This window comes from Brienomyrus brachyistius, chromosome 4, assembly GCF_023856365.1.
Source record: "Brienomyrus brachyistius isolate T26 chromosome 4, BBRACH_0.4, whole genome shotgun sequence".
Lineage (NCBI taxonomy): Eukaryota > Metazoa > Chordata > Actinopteri > Osteoglossiformes > Mormyridae > Brienomyrus > Brienomyrus brachyistius.
In genome coordinates, this window is record NC_064536.1 from 40,094,730 (window position 1) to 40,113,126 (window position 18,397).

The 18,397-nt window shown below is 44.9% G+C and overlaps 19 non-coding genes across 19 annotated transcripts; all 19 read left to right on the plus strand.

Annotated features, from left to right (window-relative positions):
- Positions 1-190: 190 nt before the first annotated feature.
- On the plus strand, positions 191-262 carry trnag-ucc (transfer RNA glycine (anticodon UCC)). The gene has a single exon. It is a non-coding gene; the product is annotated as a tRNA-Gly (tRNA).
- A 182-nt stretch (positions 263-444) lies between these two features.
- On the plus strand, positions 445-517 carry trnam-cau (transfer RNA methionine (anticodon CAU)). Its single transcript has one exon. It is a non-coding gene; the product is annotated as a tRNA-Met (tRNA).
- Positions 518-966: 449 nt separating this feature from the next.
- Positions 967-1,038, plus strand: trnag-ucc (transfer RNA glycine (anticodon UCC)). Its single transcript has one exon. It is a non-coding gene; the product is annotated as a tRNA-Gly (tRNA).
- A 182-nt stretch (positions 1,039-1,220) lies between these two features.
- On the plus strand, positions 1,221-1,293 carry trnam-cau (transfer RNA methionine (anticodon CAU)). The gene has a single exon. It is a non-coding gene; the product is annotated as a tRNA-Met (tRNA).
- A 702-nt stretch (positions 1,294-1,995) lies between these two features.
- trnam-cau (transfer RNA methionine (anticodon CAU)) lies at positions 1,996-2,068 on the plus strand. The gene has a single exon. It is a non-coding gene; the product is annotated as a tRNA-Met (tRNA).
- A 449-nt stretch (positions 2,069-2,517) lies between these two features.
- Positions 2,518-2,589, plus strand: trnag-ucc (transfer RNA glycine (anticodon UCC)). Its single transcript has one exon. It is a non-coding gene; the product is annotated as a tRNA-Gly (tRNA).
- A 182-nt stretch (positions 2,590-2,771) lies between these two features.
- trnam-cau (transfer RNA methionine (anticodon CAU)) lies at positions 2,772-2,844 on the plus strand. The gene has a single exon. It is a non-coding gene; the product is annotated as a tRNA-Met (tRNA).
- A 449-nt stretch (positions 2,845-3,293) lies between these two features.
- trnag-ucc (transfer RNA glycine (anticodon UCC)) lies at positions 3,294-3,365 on the plus strand. Its single transcript has one exon. It is a non-coding gene; the product is annotated as a tRNA-Gly (tRNA).
- A 181-nt stretch (positions 3,366-3,546) lies between these two features.
- trnam-cau (transfer RNA methionine (anticodon CAU)) lies at positions 3,547-3,619 on the plus strand. The gene has a single exon. It is a non-coding gene; the product is annotated as a tRNA-Met (tRNA).
- Positions 3,620-4,067: 448 nt separating this feature from the next.
- Positions 4,068-4,139, plus strand: trnag-ucc (transfer RNA glycine (anticodon UCC)). The gene has a single exon. It is a non-coding gene; the product is annotated as a tRNA-Gly (tRNA).
- A 2,251-nt stretch (positions 4,140-6,390) lies between these two features.
- On the plus strand, positions 6,391-6,462 carry trnag-ucc (transfer RNA glycine (anticodon UCC)). The gene has a single exon. It is a non-coding gene; the product is annotated as a tRNA-Gly (tRNA).
- Positions 6,463-7,940: 1,478 nt separating this feature from the next.
- Positions 7,941-8,012, plus strand: trnag-ucc (transfer RNA glycine (anticodon UCC)). The gene has a single exon. It is a non-coding gene; the product is annotated as a tRNA-Gly (tRNA).
- A 702-nt stretch (positions 8,013-8,714) lies between these two features.
- On the plus strand, positions 8,715-8,786 carry trnag-ucc (transfer RNA glycine (anticodon UCC)). The gene has a single exon. It is a non-coding gene; the product is annotated as a tRNA-Gly (tRNA).
- A 1,478-nt stretch (positions 8,787-10,264) lies between these two features.
- On the plus strand, positions 10,265-10,336 carry trnag-ucc (transfer RNA glycine (anticodon UCC)). Its single transcript has one exon. It is a non-coding gene; the product is annotated as a tRNA-Gly (tRNA).
- Positions 10,337-11,814: 1,478 nt separating this feature from the next.
- On the plus strand, positions 11,815-11,886 carry trnag-ucc (transfer RNA glycine (anticodon UCC)). Its single transcript has one exon. It is a non-coding gene; the product is annotated as a tRNA-Gly (tRNA).
- A 1,478-nt stretch (positions 11,887-13,364) lies between these two features.
- On the plus strand, positions 13,365-13,436 carry trnag-ucc (transfer RNA glycine (anticodon UCC)). Its single transcript has one exon. It is a non-coding gene; the product is annotated as a tRNA-Gly (tRNA).
- A 1,478-nt stretch (positions 13,437-14,914) lies between these two features.
- trnag-ucc (transfer RNA glycine (anticodon UCC)) lies at positions 14,915-14,986 on the plus strand. The gene has a single exon. It is a non-coding gene; the product is annotated as a tRNA-Gly (tRNA).
- Positions 14,987-16,463: 1,477 nt separating this feature from the next.
- trnag-ucc (transfer RNA glycine (anticodon UCC)) lies at positions 16,464-16,535 on the plus strand. Its single transcript has one exon. It is a non-coding gene; the product is annotated as a tRNA-Gly (tRNA).
- Positions 16,536-17,237: 702 nt separating this feature from the next.
- trnag-ucc (transfer RNA glycine (anticodon UCC)) lies at positions 17,238-17,309 on the plus strand. The gene has a single exon. It is a non-coding gene; the product is annotated as a tRNA-Gly (tRNA).
- The last annotated feature ends 1,088 nt before the right edge of the window (positions 17,310-18,397 follow it).

The window sequence follows — 18,397 nt, forward strand, 5'->3', positions numbered from 1 at the left end:
GATTACAGCTGCAACAGTAGCCAATCGAGCATCAACAAAATTCGGCAACAGCAAAATCTGTGACGAGGGCCATATACTTGTTGACTGTTACACTTGTATCACAACACCAGACCTGGACCAGAACCAGACATACTGCTAGCAGGTTTGTGGAAAGATAAAAGATAATCGCTACAAAGCTGTTTCAACTTTGGCGTTGGTGGTATAGTGGCTAGCATAGCTGCCTTCCAAGCAGTTGACCTGGGTTCGATTCCCGGCCAACGCAGCCTTACTTATGACCTCCTTCTCTGTGAGTGTCTTCAGGTGCTTATAGTCCAGCTGAACAGCATGTCATCAATAACCTGCTGCGTTATAGAAACTGAAACAAGCATTACTCCATCAATCTATATATCTGCCTTCCAGATGAGTTAGCACACTGGCAAAACAGGGCTGCTTATGCCAGTGAAAGCCTCGTTAGCGCAGTCGGTAGCGCGTCAGTCTCATAATCAGAAGGTCGTGAGTTCGACCCTCACACGGGGCAGTTTACTTACTTGCTGAAACAGTTCCCATACATAGCTGCACTTTTATAAAATCACTCTCCCACAGATTCTAATTGATGTTTTTATGTCACTCATGTGGCATCAGCCCAGCATACTTCCATAACTGTGCAAAAGAACTTCTTCAGAAGTAGATACCATTACTCTTCTCATAGCAGATCCACACACCTTCCAATTTCAACGTCTAGCCCAAACTGATCTCAGATGCAAGCATCTGTACAGTCATCCGCATCCCATGGCTAAGATTACACCTGCAACAGTAGCCAATCGAGCAACAACAAAATTCGGCAACAGCAAAATCTGTGACGAGGGCCATATACTTGTTGACTGTTACACTTGTATCACAACACCAGACCTGGACCAGAACCAGACATACTGCTAGCAGGTTTGTGGAAAGATAAAAGATAATCGCTACAAAACTTTTTCAACTTTGGCGTTGGTGGTATAGTGGCTAGCATAGCTGCCTTCCAAGCAGTTGACCCGGGTTCGATTCCCGGCCAACGCAGCCTTACTTATGACCTCCTTCTCTGTGAGTATCTTCAGGTGCTTATAGTCCAGCTGAACAGCATGTCATCAATAACCCGCTGCATTACAGAAATTAAAAGAAGCATTACTCCATCAATCTGTATATCTGCCTTCCAGATGAGTTAGCACACTGGCAAAACAGGGCTGCTTATGCCAGTGAAAGCCTCGTTAGCGCAGTCGGTAGCGTGTCAGTCTCATAATCTGATGGTAGTGAGTTCGACCCTCACACGGGGCAGTTTACTTACTTGCTGAAACAGTTCCCATACATAGCTGCACTTTTATAAAATCACTCTCCCACAGATTCTAATTGATGTTTTTATGTCACTCATGTGGCATCAGCCCAGCATACTTCCATTACTGTGCAAAGAACTTCTTCAGAAGTAGATACCATTATTCGTCTCATAGCGGATCCACAGACCTTCCAATTTCAACGTCTAGCCCAAACTGATCTCAGATGCAAGCATCTGTACAGTCATCCGCATCCCATGGCTAAGATTTCACCTGCAACAGTAGCCAATCGAGCATCAACAAAATTCGGCAACAGCAAAATCTGTGACGAGGGCCATATACTTGTTGACTGTTACACTTGTATCACAACACCAGACCTGGACCAGAACCAGACATACTGCTAGCAGGTTCGTGGAAAGATAAAAGATAATCGCTACGAAACTTTTTCAACTTCGGCGTTGGTGGTATAGTGGCTAGCATAGCTGCCTTCCAAGCAGTTGACCCGGATTCGATTCTCGGCCAACGCAGCCTTACTTATGACCTCCTTCTCTGTGAGTGTCTTCAGGTGCTTATAGTCCAGCTGAACAGCATGTCATCAATAACCTGCTGCGTTATAGAAACTGAAACAAGCATTACTCCATCAATCTATATATCTGCCTTCCAGATGAGTTAGCACACTGGCAAAACAGGGCTGCTTATGCCAGTGAAAGCCTCGTTAGCGCAGTCGGTAGCGCGTCAGTCTCATAATCTGAAGGTTGTGAGTTCGACCCTCACACAGGGCAGTTTACTTACTTGCTGAAACAGTTCCCATACATAGCTGCACTTTTATAAAATCACTCTCCCACAGATTCTAATTGATGTTTTTATGTCACTCATGTGGCATCAGCCCAGCATACTTCCATAACTGTGCAAAAGAACTTCTTCAGAAGTAGATACCATTACTCTTCTCATAGCAGATCCACACACCTTCCAATTTCAACGTCTAGCCCAAACTGATCTCAGATGCAAGCATCTGTACAGTCATCCGCATCCCATGGCTAAGATTTCACCTGCAACAGTAGCCAATCGAGCATCAACAAAATTCGGCAACAGCAAAATCTGTGACGAGGGCCATATACTTGTTGACTGTTACACTTGTATCACAACACCAGACCTGGACCAGAACCAGACATACTGCTAGCAGGTTCGTGGAAAGATAAAAGATAATCGCTACGAAACTTTTTCAACTTCGGCGTTGGTGGTATAGTGGCTAGCATAGCTGCCTTCCAAGCAGTTGACCCGGGTTCGATTCCCGGCCAACGCAGCCTTACTTATGACCTCCTTCTCTGTGAGTGTCTTCAGGTGCTTATAGTCCAGCTGAACAGCATGTCATCAATAACCTGCTGCGTTATAGAAACTGTAACAAGCATTACTCCATCAATCTATGTATCTGCCTTCCAGATGAGTTAGCACACTGGCAAAACAGGGCTGCTTATGCCAGTGAAAGCCTCGTTAGCGCAGTCGGTAGCGCGTCAGTCTCATAATCTGAAGGTTGTGAGTTCGACCCTCACACAGGGCAGTTTACTTACTTGCTGAAACAGTTCCCATACATAGCCGCACTTTTATAAAATCACTCTCCCACAGATTCTAATTGATGTTTTTATGTCACTCATGTGGCATCAGCCCAGCATACTTCCATAACTGTGCAAAAGAACTTCTTCAGAAGTAGATACCATTACTCTTCTCATAGCAGATCCACACACCTTCCAATTTCAACGTCTAGCCCAAACTGATCTCAGATGCAAGCATCTGTACAGTCATCCGCATCCCATGGCTAAGATTACACCTGCAACAGTAGCCAATCGAGCATCAACAAAATTCGGCAACAGCAAAATCTGTGACGAGGGCCATATACTTGTTGACTGTTACACTTGTATCACAACACCAGACCTGGACCAGAACCAGACATACTGCTAGCAGGTTTGTGGAAAGATAAAAGATAATCGCTACAAAGCTGTTTCAACTTTGGCGTTGGTGGTATAGTGGCCAGCATAGCTGCCTTCCAAGCAGTTGACCTGGGTTCGATTCCCGGCCAATGCAGCCTTACTTATGACCTCCTTCTCTGTGAGTGTCTTCAGGTGCTTATAGTCCAGCTGAACAGCATGCCATCAATATCTCACTGCGTTATAGAAACTGAAACAAGCATTACTCCATCAATTTATACATCTGCCTTCCAGATGTGTTAGCACACTGGCAAACAGGGCTGCTTATGTCAGTGAAAGCCTCGTTAGCGCAGTCGGTAGCGCGTCAGTCTCATAATCTGAAGGTCGTGAGTTCGACCCTCACACGGGGCAGTTTGTTTACTTGCTGAAACAGTTCCCATGCATAGCTGCACTTTTACAAAATCACTCTCCCACAGACTCTAATAGATGTTTTTATGTCACTCATGTTGCATGAGCCCAGCGTACCTCCATTACTGTGCAAAGAACTTCTTCAGAAGTAGATACCATTATTCGTCTCATAGCGGATCCACAGACCTTCCAATTTCAACGTCTAGCCCAAACTGATCTCAGATGCAAGCATCTGTACAGTCATCCGCATCCCATGGCTAAGATTTCACCTGCAACAGTAGCCAATCGAGCATCAACAAAATTCGGCAACAGCAAAATCTGTGACGAGGGCCATATACTTGTTGACTGTTACACTTGTATCACAACACCAGACCTGGACCAGAACCAGACATACTGCTAGCAGGTTTGTGGAAAGATAAAAGATAATCGCTACAAAACTTTTTCAACTGCGGCGTTGGTGGTATAGTGGCTAGCATAGCTGCCTTCCAAGCAGTTGACCCGGGTTCGATTCCCGGCCAACGCAGCCTTACTTATGACCTCCTTCTCTGTGAGTGTCTTCAGCTGCTTATAGTCCAGCTGAACAGCATGCCATCAATATCCCGCTGCGTTATAGAAACTGAAAGAAGCATTTCTCCATCAATCTATATATCTGCCTTCCAGATGTGTTAGCACACTGGCAAACAGGGCTGCTTACGTCAGTGAAAGCCTCGTTAGCGCAGTCGGTAGCGCGTCAGTCTCATAATCTGAAGGTCGTAAGTTCGACCCTCACACAGGGGAGTTTACTTACTTGCTGAAACAGTTCCCATGCATAGCTGCACTTTTACAAAATCACTCTCCCACAGACTCTAATAGATGTTTTTATGTCACTCATGTTGCATGAGCCCAGCGTACTTCCATAACCGTGGAAAGAACTTCTTCAGAAGTAGATACCATTACTCGTCTCATAGCGGATCCACAAACCTTCCAATTTCAACGTCTAGCCCAAACTGATCTCAGATGCAAGCATCTGTACAGTCATCCGCATCCCATGGCTAAGATTTCACCTGCAACAGTAGCCAATCGAGCAACAACAAAATTCGGCAACAGCAAAATCTGTGACGAGGGCAATATACTTGTTGACTGTTACACTTGTATCACAACACCAGACCTGGACCAGAACCAGACATACTGCTAGCAGGTTTGTGGAAAGATAAAAGATAATCGCTACGAAACTTTTTCAACTTCGGCGTTGGTGGTATAGTGGCTAGCATAGCTACCTTCAAAGCAGTTGACCCGGGTTCGATTCCCGGCCAACGCAGCCTTACTTATGACCTCATTCTCTGTGAGTGTCTTCAGGTGCTTATAGTCCAGCTGAACAGCATGTCATCAATAACCCGCTGCATTACAGAAATTAAAAGAAGCATTTCTCCATCAATCTATATATCTGCCTTCCAGATGTGTTAGCACACTGGCAAACAGGGCTGCTTACGTCAGTGAAAACCTTGTTAGTACAGTCAGTAGCGCATCAGTCTCATAATCTGAAGGTCGTAAGTTCGACCCTCACACAGGGCAGTTTACTTACTTGCTGAAACAGTTCCCATGCATAGCTGCACTTTTACAAAATCACTCTCCCACAGATTCTAATGGATGTTTTTATGTCAATCATGTGGCATCAGTCCAGCGTACTTCCATAACTGTGCAAAAGAACTTCTTCAGAAGTAGATACCATTATTCGTCTCATAGCGGATCCACAAATCTTCCAATTTCAACGTCTAGCCCAAACTGATCTCAGATGCAAGCATCTGTACAGTCATCCGCATCCCATGGCTAAGATTTCACCTGCAACAGTAGCCAATCGAGCAACAACAAAATTCGGCAACAGCAAAATCTGTGACGAGGGCCATATACTTGTTGACTGTTACACTTGTATCACAACACCAGACCTGGACCAGAACCAGATATACTGCTAGCAGGTTTGTGGAAAGATAAAAGATAATCGCTACGAAGCTTTTTCAACTTCGGCGTTAGTGGTATAGTGGCTAGCATAGCTGCCTTCCAAGCAGTTGACCCGGGTTCAATTCCCGGCCAACGCAGCCTTACTGATGACCTCCTTCTCTGTGAGTGTCTTCAGGTGCTTATAGTCCAGCTGAACAGCATGTCATCAATAACCTGCTGCATTATAGAAACTGAAAGAAGCATTACTCCATCAATCTATATATCTGCCTTCCAGATGTGTTAGCACACTGGCAAACAGGGCTGCTTACGTCAGTGAAAGCCTCGTTAGCGCAGTCGGTAGCGCGTCAGTCTCATAATCTGAAGGTCGTAAGTTCGACCCTCACACAGGGCAGTTTACTTACTTGCTGAAACAGTTCCCATGCATAGCTGCACTTTTACAAAATCACTCTCCCACAGACTCTAATAGATGTTTTTATGTCACTCATGTTGCATGAGCCCAGCGTACTTCCATTACTGTGCAAAGAACTTCTTCAGAAGTAGATACCATTACTCGTCTCATAGCGGATCCACAAACCTTCCAATTTCAACGTCTAGCCCAAACTGATCTCAGATGCAAGCATCTGTACAGTCATCCGCATCCCATGGCTAAGATTTCACCTGCAACAGTAGCCAATCGAGCAACAACAAAATTTGGCAACAGCAAAATCTGTGACGAGGGCCATATACTTGTTGACTGTTACACTTGTATCACAACACCAGACCTGGACCAGAACCAGACATACTGCTAGCAGGTTTGTGGAAAGATAAAAGATAATCGCTACGACGCTTTTTCAACTTCGGCGTTGGTGGTATAGTGGCTAGCATAGCTGCCTTCCAAGCAGTTGACCCGGGTTCAATTCCCGGCCAACGCAGCCTTACTTATGACCTCATTCTCTGTGAGTGTCTTCAGGTGCTGATAGTCCAGCTGAACAGCATGTCATCAATAACCCGCTGCATTACAGAAATTAAAAGAAGCATTTCTCCATCAATCTATATATCTGCCTTCCAGATGTGTTAGCACACTGGCAAACAGGGCTGCTTACGTCAGTGAAAACCTTGTTAGTACAGTCAGTAGCGCGTCAGTCTCATAATCTGAAGGTCGTAAGTTCGACCCTCACACAGGGCAGTTTACTTACTTGCTGAAACAGTTCCCATGCGTAGCTGCACTTTTACAAAATCACTCTCCCACAGATTCTAATGGATGTTTTTATGTCAATCATGTGGCATCAGTCCAGCGTACTTCCATAACTGTGCAAAAGAACTTCTTCAGAAGTAGATACCATTATTCGTCTCATAGCGGATCCACAAACCTTCCAATTTCAACGTCTAGCCCAAACTGATCTCAGATGCAAGCATCTGTACAGTCATCCGAATCCCATGGCTAAGATTTCACCTGCAACAGTAGCCAATCGAGCAACAACAAAATTCGGCAACAGCAAAATCTGTGACGAGGGCCATATACTTGTTGACTGTTACACTTGTATCACAACACCAGACCTGGACCAGAACCAGACATACTGCTAGCAGGTTTGTGGAAAGACAAAAGATAATCGCTACGAAGCTTTTTCAACTTCGTCCTAGGTGGAATAGTGGATAGCATAGCTGCCTACCAAGCAGTTGACCCGGGTTCGATTCCCGGCCAACGCAGCCTTACTTATGACCTCCTTCTCTGTGAGTGTCTTCAGGTGCTTATAGTCCAGCTGAACAGCATGTCATCAATAACCCGCTGCATTATAGAAACTGAAAAAAGCATTACTCCATCAATCTGTATATCTGCCTTCCAGATGAGTTAGCACACTGGCAAACAGGGCTGCTTACGTCAGTGAAAGCCTCGTTAGCGCAGTCGGTAGCGCGTCAGTCTCATAATCTGAAGGTCGTCAGTTCGACCCTCACACAGGGCAGTTTACTTACTTGCTGAAACAGTTCCCATGCATAGCTGCACTTTTACAAAATCACTCTCCCACAGATTCTAATTGATGTTTTTATGTCACTCATGTTGCATGAGCCCAGCGTACTTCCCTAACTGTACAAAAGAACTTCTTCAGAAGTAGATACCATTACTTGTCTCATAGCGGATCCACAGACCTTCCAATTTCAACGTCTAGCCCAAACTGATCTCAGATGCAAGCATCTGTACAGTCATCCGCATCCCATGGCTAAGATTTCACCTGCAACAGTAGCCAATCGAGCAACAACAAAATTCGGCAACAGCAAAATCTGTGACGAGGGCCATATACTTGTTGACTGTTACACTTGTATCACAACACCAGACCTGGACCAGAACCAGATATACTGCTAGCAGGTTTGTGGAAAGATAAAAGATAATCGCTACAAAGCTTTTTCAACTTCGGCGTTGGTGGTATAGTGGCTAGCATAGCTGCCTTCCAAGCAGTTGACCCGGGTTCAATTCCCGGCCAACGCAGCCTTACTTATGACCTCCTTCTCTGTGAGTGTCTTCAGGTGCTTATAGTCCAGCTGAACAGCATGTCATCAATAACCCGCTGCATTATAGAAACTGAAAGAAGCATTACTCCATCAATCTATATATCTGCCTTCCAGATGTGTTAGCACACTGGCAAACAGGGCTGCTTACGTCAGTGAAAGCCTCGTTAGCGCAGTCGGTAGCGCGTCAGTCTCATAATCTGAAGGTCGTAAGTTCGACCCTCACACAGGGCAGTTTACTTACTTGCTGAAACAGTTCCCATGCATAGCTGCACTTTTACAAAATCACTCTCCCACAGACTCTAATAGATGTTTTTATGTCACTCATGTTGCATGAGCCCAGCGTACTTCCATAACTGTGCAAAGAACTTCTTCAGAAGTAGATACCATTACTCGTCTCATAGCGGATCCACAAACCTTCCAATTTCAACGTCTAACCCAAACTGATCTCAGATGCAAGCATCTGTACAGTCATCCGCATCCCATGGCTAAGATTTCACCTGCAACAGTAGCCAATCGAGCAACAACAAAATTCGGCAACAGCAAAATCTGTGACGAGGGCAATATACTTGTTGACTGTTACACTTGTATCACAACACCAGACCTGGACCAGAACCAGACATACTGCTAGCAGGTTTGTGGAAAGATAAAAGATAATCGCTACAAAGCTGTTTCAACTTTGGCGTTGGTGGTATAGTGGCTAGCATAGCTGCCTTCCAAGCAGTTGACCTGGGTTCGATTCCCGGCCAACGCAGCCTTACTTATGACCTCCTTCTCTGTGAGTGTCTTCAGGTGCTTATAGTCCAGCTGAACAGCATGTCATCAATAACCTGCTGCGTTATAGAAACTGAAACAAGCATTACTCCATCAATCTATATATCTGCCTTCCAGATGAGTTAGCACACTGGCAAACAGGGCTGCTTACGTCAGTGAAAGCCTCGTTAGCGCAGTCGGTAGCGTGTCAGTCTCATAATCTGAAGGTCGTAAGTTCGACCCTCACACAGGGCAGTTTACTTACTTGCTGAAACAGTTCCCATGCGTAGCTGCACTTTTACAAAATCACTCTCCCACAGATTCTAATGGATGTTTTTATGTCAATCATGTGGCATCAGTCCAGCGTACTTCCATAACTGTGCAAAAGAACTTCTTCAGAAGTAGATACCATTATTCGTCTCATAGCGGATCCACAAACCTTCCAATTTCAACGTCTAGCCCAAACTGATCTCAGATGCAAGCATCTGTACAGTCATCCGAATCCCATGGCTAAGATTTCACCTGCAACAGTAGCCAATCGAGCAACAACAAAATTCGGCAACAGCAAAATCTGTGACGAGGGCCATATACTTGTTGACTGTTACACTTGTATCACAACACCAGACCTGGACCAGAACCAGACATACTGCTAGCAGGTTTGTGGAAAGACAAAAGATAATCGCTACGAAGCTTTTTCAACTTCGTCCTAGGTGGAATAGTGGATAGCATAGCTGCCTACCAAGCAGTTGACCCGGGTTCGATTCCCGGCCAACGCAGCCTTACTTATGACCTCCTTCTCTGTGAGTGTCTTCAGGTGCTTATAGTCCAGCTGAACAGCATGTCATCAATAACCCGCTGCATTATAGAAACTGAAAAAAGCATTACTCCATCAATCTGTATATCTGCCTTCCAGATGAGTTAGCACACTGGCAAACAGGGCTGCTTACGTCAGTGAAAGCCTCGTTAGCGCAGTCGGTAGCGCGTCAGTCTCATAATCTGAAGGTCGTCAGTTCGACCCTCACACAGGGCAGTTTACTTACTTGCTGAAACAGTTCCCATGCATAGCTGCACTTTTACAAAATCACTCTCCCACAGATTCTAATTGATGTTTTTATGTCACTCATGTTGCATGAGCCCAGCGTACTTCCCTAACTGTACAAAAGAACTTCTTCAGAAGTAGATACCATTACTTGTCTCATAGCGGATCCACAGACCTTCCAATTTCAACGTCTAGCCCAAACTGATCTCAGATGCAAGCATCTGTACAGTCATCCGCATCCCATGGCTAAGATTTCACCTGCAACAGTAGCCAATCGAGCAACAACAAAATTCGGCAACAGCAAAATCTGTGACAAGGGCCATATACTTGTTGACTGTTACACTTGTATCACAACACCAGACCTGGACCAGAACCAGATATACTGCTAGCAGGTTTGTGGAAAGATAAAAGATAATCGCTACAAAGCTTTTTCAACTTCGGCGTTGGTGGTATAGTGGCTAGCATAGCTGCCTTCCAAGCAGTTGACCCGGGTTCAATTCCCGGCCAACGCAGCCTTACTTATGACCTCCTTCTCTGTGAGTGTCTTCAGGTGCTTATAGTCCAGCTGAACAGCATGTCATCAATAACCCGCTGCATTATAGAAACTGAAAGAAGCATTACTCCATCAATCTATATATCTGCCTTCCAGATGTGTTAGCACACTGGCAAACAGGGCTGCTTACGTCAGTGAAAACCTTGTTAGTACAGTCAGTAGCGCGTCAGTCTCATAATCTGAAGGTCGTAAGTTCAACCCTCACACAGGGCAGTTTACTTACTTGCTGAAACAGTTCCCATGCATAGCTGCACTTTTACAAAATCACTCTCCCACAGATTCTAATGGATGTTTTTATGTCAATCATGTGGCATCAGTCCAGCGTACTTCCATAACTGTGCAAAAGAACTTCTTCAGAAGTAGATACCATTATTCGTCTCATAGCGGATCCACAAACCTTCCAATTTCAACGTCTAGCCCAAACTGATCTCAGATGCAAGCATCTGTACAGTCATCCGCATCCCATGGCTAAGATTTCACCTGCAACAGTAGCCAATCGAGCAACAACAAAATTCGGCAACAGCAAAATCTGTGACGAGGGCCATATACTTGTTGACTGTTACACTTGTATCACAACACCAGACCTGGACCAGAACCAGACATACTGCTAGCAGGTTCGTGGAAAGATAAAAGATAATCGCTACGAAACTTTTTCAACTTCGGCGTTGGTGGTATAGTGGCTAGCATAGCTACCTTCAAAGCAGTTGACCCGGGTTCGATTCCCGGCCAACGCAGCCTTACTTATGACCTCATTCTCTGTGAGTGTCTTCAGGTGCTTATAGTCCAGCTGAACAGCATGTCATCAATAACCCGCTGCATTACAGAAATTAAAAGAAGCATTTCTCCATCAATCTATATATCTGCCTTCCAGATGTGTTAGCACACTGGCAAACAGGGCTGCTTACGTCAGTGAAAACCTTGTTAGTACAGTCAGTAGCGCATCAGTCTCATAATCTGAAGGTCGTAAGTTCGACCCTCACACAGGGCAGTTTACTTACTTGCTGAAACAGTTCCCATGCATAGCTGCACTTTTACAAAATCACTCTCCCACAGATTCTAATGGATGTTTTTATGTCAATCATGTGGCATCAGTCCAGCGTACTTCCATAACTGTGCAAAAGAACTTCTTCAGAAGTAGATACCATTATTCGTCTCATAGCGGATCCACAAACCTTCCAATTTCAACGTCTAGCCCAAACTGATCTCAGATGCAAGCATCTGTACAGTCATCCGCATCCCATGGCTAAGATTTCACCTGCAACAGTAGCCAATCGAGCAACAACAAAATTCGGCAACAGCAAAATCTGTGACGAGGGCAATATACTTGTTGACTGTTACACTTGTATCACAACACCAGACCTGGACCAGAACCAGACATACTGCTAGCAGGTTTGTGGAAAGATAAAAGATAATCGCTACAAAGCTGTTTCAACTTTGGCGTTGGTGGTATAGTGGCTAGCATAGCTGCCTTCCAAGCAGTTGACCTGGGTTCGATTCCCGGCCAACGCAGCCTTACTTATGACCTCCTTCTCTGTGAGTGTCTTCAGGTGCTTATAGTCCAGCTGAACAGCATGTCATCAATAACCTGCTGCGTTATAGAAACTGAAACAAGCATTACTCCATCAATCTATATATCTGCCTTCCAGATGAGTTAGCACACTGGCAAACAGGGCTGCTTACGTCAGTGAAAGCCTCGTTAGCGCAGTCGGTAGCGTGTCAGTCTCATAATCTGAAGGTCGTAAGTTCGACCCTCACACAGGGCAGTTTACTTACTTGCTGAAACAGTTCCCATGCGTAGCTGCACTTTTACAAAATCACTCTCCCACAGATTCTAATGGATGTTTTTATGTCAATCATGTGGCATCAGTCCAGCGTACTTCCATAACTGTGCAAAAGAACTTCTTCAGAAGTAGATACCATTATTCGTCTCATAGCGGATCCACAAACCTTCCAATTTCAACGTCTAGCCCAAACTGATCTCAGATGCAAGCATCTGTACAGTCATCCGAATCCCATGGCTAAGATTTCACCTGCAACAGTAGCCAATCGAGCAACAACAAAATTCGGCAACAGCAAAATCTGTGACGAGGGCCATATACTTGTTGACTGTTACACTTGTATCACAACACCAGACCTGGACCAGAACCAGACATACTGCTAGCAGGTTTGTGGAAAGACAAAAGATAATCGCTACGAAGCTTTTTCAACTTCGTCCTAGGTGGAATAGTGGATAGCATAGCTGCCTACCAAGCAGTTGACCCGGGTTCGATTCCCGGCCAACGCAGCCTTACTTATGACCTCCTTCTCTGTGAGTGTCTTCAGGTGCTTATAGTCCAGCTGAACAGCATGTCATCAATAACCCGCTGCATTATAGAAACTGAAAAAAGCATTACTCCATCAATCTGTATATCTGCCTTCCAGATGAGTTAGCACACTGGCAAACAGGGCTGCTTACGTCAGTGAAAGCCTCGTTAGCGCAGTCGGTAGCGCGTCAGTCTCATAATCTGAAGGTCGTCAGTTCGACCCTCACACAGGGCAGTTTACTTACTTGCTGAAACAGTTCCCATGCATAGCTGCACTTTTACAAAATCACTCTCCCACAGATTCTAATTGATGTTTTTATGTCACTCATGTTGCATGAGCCCAGCGTACTTCCCTAACTGTACAAAAGAACTTCTTCAGAAGTAGATACCATTACTTGTCTCATAGCGGATCCACAGACCTTCCAATTTCAACGTCTAGCCCAAACTGATCTCAGATGCAAGCATCTGTACAGTCATCCGCATCCCATGGCTAAGATTTCACCTGCAACAGTAGCCAATCGAGCAACAACAAAATTCGGCAACAGCAAAATCTGTGACAAGGGCCATATACTTGTTGACTGTTACACTTGTATCACAACACCAGACCTGGACCAGAACCAGATATACTGCTAGCAGGTTTGTGGAAAGATAAAAGATAATCGCTACAAAGCTTTTTCAACTTCGGCGTTGGTGGTATAGTGGCTAGCATAGCTGCCTTCCAAGCAGTTGACCCGGGTTCAATTCCCGGCCAACGCAGCCTTACTTATGACCTCCTTCTCTGTGAGTGTCTTCAGGTGCTTATAGTCCAGCTGAACAGCATGTCATCAATAACCCGCTGCATTATAGAAACTGAAAGAAGCATTACTCCATCAATCTATATATCTGCCTTCCAGATGTGTTAGCACACTGGCAAACAGGGCTGCTTACGTCAGTGAAAACCTTGTTAGTACAGTCAGTAGCGCGTCAGTCTCATAATCTGAAGGTCGTAAGTTCAACCCTCACACAGGGCAGTTTACTTACTTGCTGAAACAGTTCCCATGCATAGCTGCACTTTTACAAAATCACTCTCCCACAGATTCTAATGGATGTTTTTATGTCAATCATGTGGCATCAGTCCAGCGTACTTCCATAACTGTGCAAAAGAACTTCTTCAGAAGTAGATACCATTATTCGTCTCATAGCGGATCCACAAACCTTCCAATTTCAACGTCTAGCCCAAACTGATCTCAGATGCAAGCATCTGTACAGTCATCCGCATCCCATGGCTAAGATTTCACCTGCAACAGTAGCCAATCGAGCAACAACAAAATTCGGCAACAGCAAAATCTGTGACGAGGGCCATATACTTGTTGACTGTTACACTTGTATCACAACACCAGACCTGGACCAGAACCAGACATACTGCTAGCAGGTTCGTGGAAAGATAAAAGATAATCGCTACGAAACTTTTTCAACTTCGGCGTTGGTGGTATAGTGGCTAGCATAGCTACCTTCAAAGCAGTTGACCCGGGTTCGATTCCCGGCCAACGCAGCCTTACTTATGACCTCATTCTCTGTGAGTGTCTTCAGGTGCTTATAGTCCAGCTGAACAGCATGTCATCAATAACCCGCTGCATTACAGAAATTAAAAGAAGCATTTCTCCATCAATCTATATATCTGCCTTCCAGATGTGTTAGCACACTGGCAAACAGGGCTGCTTACGTCAGTGAAAACCTTGTTAGTACAGTCAGTAGCGCATCAGTCTCATAATCTGAAGGTCGTAAGTTCGACCCTCACACAGGGCAGTTTACTTACTTGCTGAAACAGTTCCCATGCATAGCTGCACTTTTACAAAATCACTCTCCCACAGATTCTAATGGATGTTTTTATGTCAATCATGTGGCATCAGTCCAGCGTACTTCCATAACTGTGCAAAAGAACTTCTTCAGAAGTAGATACCATTATTCGTCTCATAGCGGATCCACAAACCTTCCAATTTCAACGTCTAGCCCAAACTGATCTCAGATGCAAGCATCTGTACAGTCATCCGCATCCCATGGCTAAGATTTCACCTGCAACAGTAGCCAATCGAGCAACAACAAAATTCGGCAACAGCAAAATCTGTGACGAGGGCCATATACTTGTTGACTGTTACACTTGTATCACAACACCAGACCTGGACCAGAACCAGATATACTGCTAGCAGGTTTGTGGAAAGATAAAAGATAATCGCTACAAAGCTTTTTCAACTTCGGCGTTGGTGGTATAGTGGCTAGCATAGCTGCCTTCCAAGCAGTTGACCCGGGTTCAATTCCCGGCCAACGCAGCCTTACTGATGACCTCCTTCTCTGTGAGTGTCTTCAGGTGCTTATAGTCCAGCTGAACAGCATGTCATCAATAACCCGCTGCATTATAGAAACTGAAAGAAGCATTACTCCATCAATCTATATATCTGCCTTCCAGATGTGTTAGCACACTGGCAAACAGGGCTGCTTACGTCAGTGAAAACCTTGTTAGTACAGTCAGTAGCGCATCAGTCTCATAATCTGAAGGTCGTAAGTTCGACCCTCACACAGGGCAGTTTACTTACTTGCTGAAACAGTTCCCATGCATAGCTGCACTTTTACAAAATCACTCTCCCACAGATTCTAATGGATGTTTTTATGTCACTCATGTGGCATCAGCCCAGCGTACTTCCATAACTGTGCAAAGAACTTCTTCAGAAGTAGATACCATTACTCGTCTCATAGCGGATCCACAAACCTTCCAATTTCAACGTCTAGCCCAAACTGATCTCAGATGCAAGCATCTGTACAGTCATCCGCATCCCATGGCTAAGATTTCACCTGCAACAGTAGCCAATCGAGCAACAACAAAATTCGGCAACAGCAAAATCTGTGACGAGGGCAATATACTTGTTGACTGTTACACTTGTATCACAACACCAGACCTGGACCAGAACCAGACATACTGCTAGCAGGTTTGTGGAAAGATAAAAGATAATCGCTACGAAACTTTTTCAACTTCGGCGTTGGTGGTATAGTGGCTAGCATAGCTACCTTCAAAGCAGTTGACCCGGGTTCGATTCCCGGCCAACGCAGCCTTACTTATGACCTCATTCTCTGTGAGTGTCTTCAGGTGCTTATAGTCCAGCTGAACAGCATGTCATCAATAACCCGCTGCATTACAGAAATTAAAAGAAGCATTTCTCCATCAATCTATATATCTGCCTTCCAGATGTGTTAGCACACTGGCAAACAGGGCTGCTTACGTCAGTGAAAACCTTGTTAGTACAGTCAGTAGCGCATCAGTCTCATAATCTGAAGGTCGTAAGTTCGACCCTCACACAGGGCAGTTTACTTACTTGCTGAAACAGTTCCCATGCATAGCTGCACTTTTACAAAATCACTCTCCCACAGATTCTAATGGATGTTTTTATGTCAATCATGTGGCATCAGTCCAGCGTACTTCCATAACTGTGCAAAAGAACTTCTTCAGAAGTAGATACCATTATTCGTCTCATAGCGGATCCACAAACCTTCCAATTTCAACGTCTAGCCCAAACTGATCTCAGATGCAAGCATCTGTACAGTCATCCGTATCCCATGGCTAAGATTTCACCTGCAACAGTAGCCAATCGAGCAACAACAAAATTCGGCAACAGCAAAATCTGTGACGAGGGCCATATACTTGTTGACTGTTACACTTGTATCACAACACCAGACCTGGACCAGAACCAGATATACTGCTAGCAGGTTTGTGGAAAGATAAAAGATAATCGCTACGAAGCTTTTTCAACTTCGGCGTTGGTGGTATAGTGGCTAGCATAGCTGCCTTCCAAGCAGTTGACCCGGGTTCAATTCCCGGCCAACGCAGCCTTACTGATGACCTCCTTCTCTGTGAGTGTCTTCAGGTGCTTATAGTCCAGCTGAACAGCATGTCATCAATAACCCGCTGCATTATAGAAACTGAAAGAAGCATTACTCCATCAATCTATATATCTGCCTTCCAGATGTGTTAGCACACTGGCAAACAGGGCTGCTTACGTCAGTGAAAGCCTCGTTAGCGCAGTCGGTAGCGCGTCAGTCTCATAATCTGAAGGTCGTAAGTTCGACCCTCACACAGGGCAGTTTACTTACTTGCTGAAACAGTTCCCATGCATAGCTGCACTTTTACAAAATCACTCTCCCACAGACTCTAATAGATGTTTTTATGTCACTCATGTTGCATGAGCCCAGCGTACTTCCATAACTGTGCAAAGAACTTCTTCAGAAGTAGATACCATTACTCGTCTCATAGCGGATCCACAAACCTTCCAATTTCAACGTCTAGCCCAAACTGATCTCAGATGCAAGCATCTGTACAGTCATCCGCATCCCATGGCTAAGATTTCACCTGCAACAGTAGCCAATCGAGCAACAACAAAATTCGGCAACAGCAAAATCTGTGACGAGGGCAATATACTTGTTGACTGTTACACTTGTATCACAACACCAGACCTGGACCAGAACCAGACATACTGCTAGCAGGTTTGTGGAAAGATAAAAGATAATCGCTACGAAACTTTTTCAACTTCGGCGTTGGTGGTATAGTGGCTAGCATAGCTGCCTTCCAAGCAGTTGACCCGGGTTCGATTCCCGGCCAACGCAGCCTTACTTATGACCTCATTCTCTGTGAGTGTCTTCAGGTGCTTATAGTCCAGCTGAACAGCATGTCATCAATAACCCGCTGCATTACAAAAATTAAAAGAAGCATTTCTCCATCAATCTATATATCTGCCTTCCAGATGTGTTAGCACACTGGCAAACAGGGCTGCTTACGTCAGTGAAAGCCTCGTTAGCGCAGTCGGTAGCGCGTCAGTCTCATAATCTGAAGGTCGTAAGTTCGACCCTCACACAGGGGAGTTTACTTACTTGCTGAAACAGTTCCCATGCATAGCTGCACTTTTACAAAATCACTCTCCCACAGACTCTAATAGATGTTTTTATGTCACTCATGTTGCATGAGCCCAGCGTACTTCCATAACCGTGGAAAGAACTTCTTCAGAAGTAGATACCATTACTCGTCTCATAGCGGATCCACAAACCTTCCAATTTCAACGTCTAGCCCAAACTGATCTCAGATGCAAGCATCTGTACAGTCATCCGCATCCCATGGCTAAGATTTCACCTGCAACAGTAGCCAATCGAGCAACAACAAAATTCGGCAACAGCAAAATCTGTGACGAGGGCAATATACTTGTTGACTGTTACACTTGTATCACAACACCAGACCTGGACCAGAACCAGACATACTGCTAGCAGGTTTGTGGAAAGATAAAAGATAATCGCTACGAAACTTTTTCAACTTCGGCGTTGGTGGTATAGTGGCTAGCATAGCTACCTTCAAAGCAGTTGACCCGGGTTCGATTCCCGGCCAACGCAGCCTTACTTATGACCTCATTCTCTGTGAGTGTCTTCAGGTGCTTATAGTCCAGCTGAACAGCATGTCATCAATAACCCGCTGCATTACAGAAATTAAAAGAAGCATTTCTCCATCAATCTATATATCTGCCTTCCAGATGTGTTAGCACACTGGCAAACAGGGCTGCTTACGTCAGTGAAAACCTTGTTAGTACAGTCAGTAGCGCATCAGTCTCATAATCTGAAGGTCGTAAGTTCGACCCTCACACAGGGCAGTTTACTTACTTGCTGAAACAGTTCCCATGCATAGCTGCACTTTTACAAAATCACTCTCC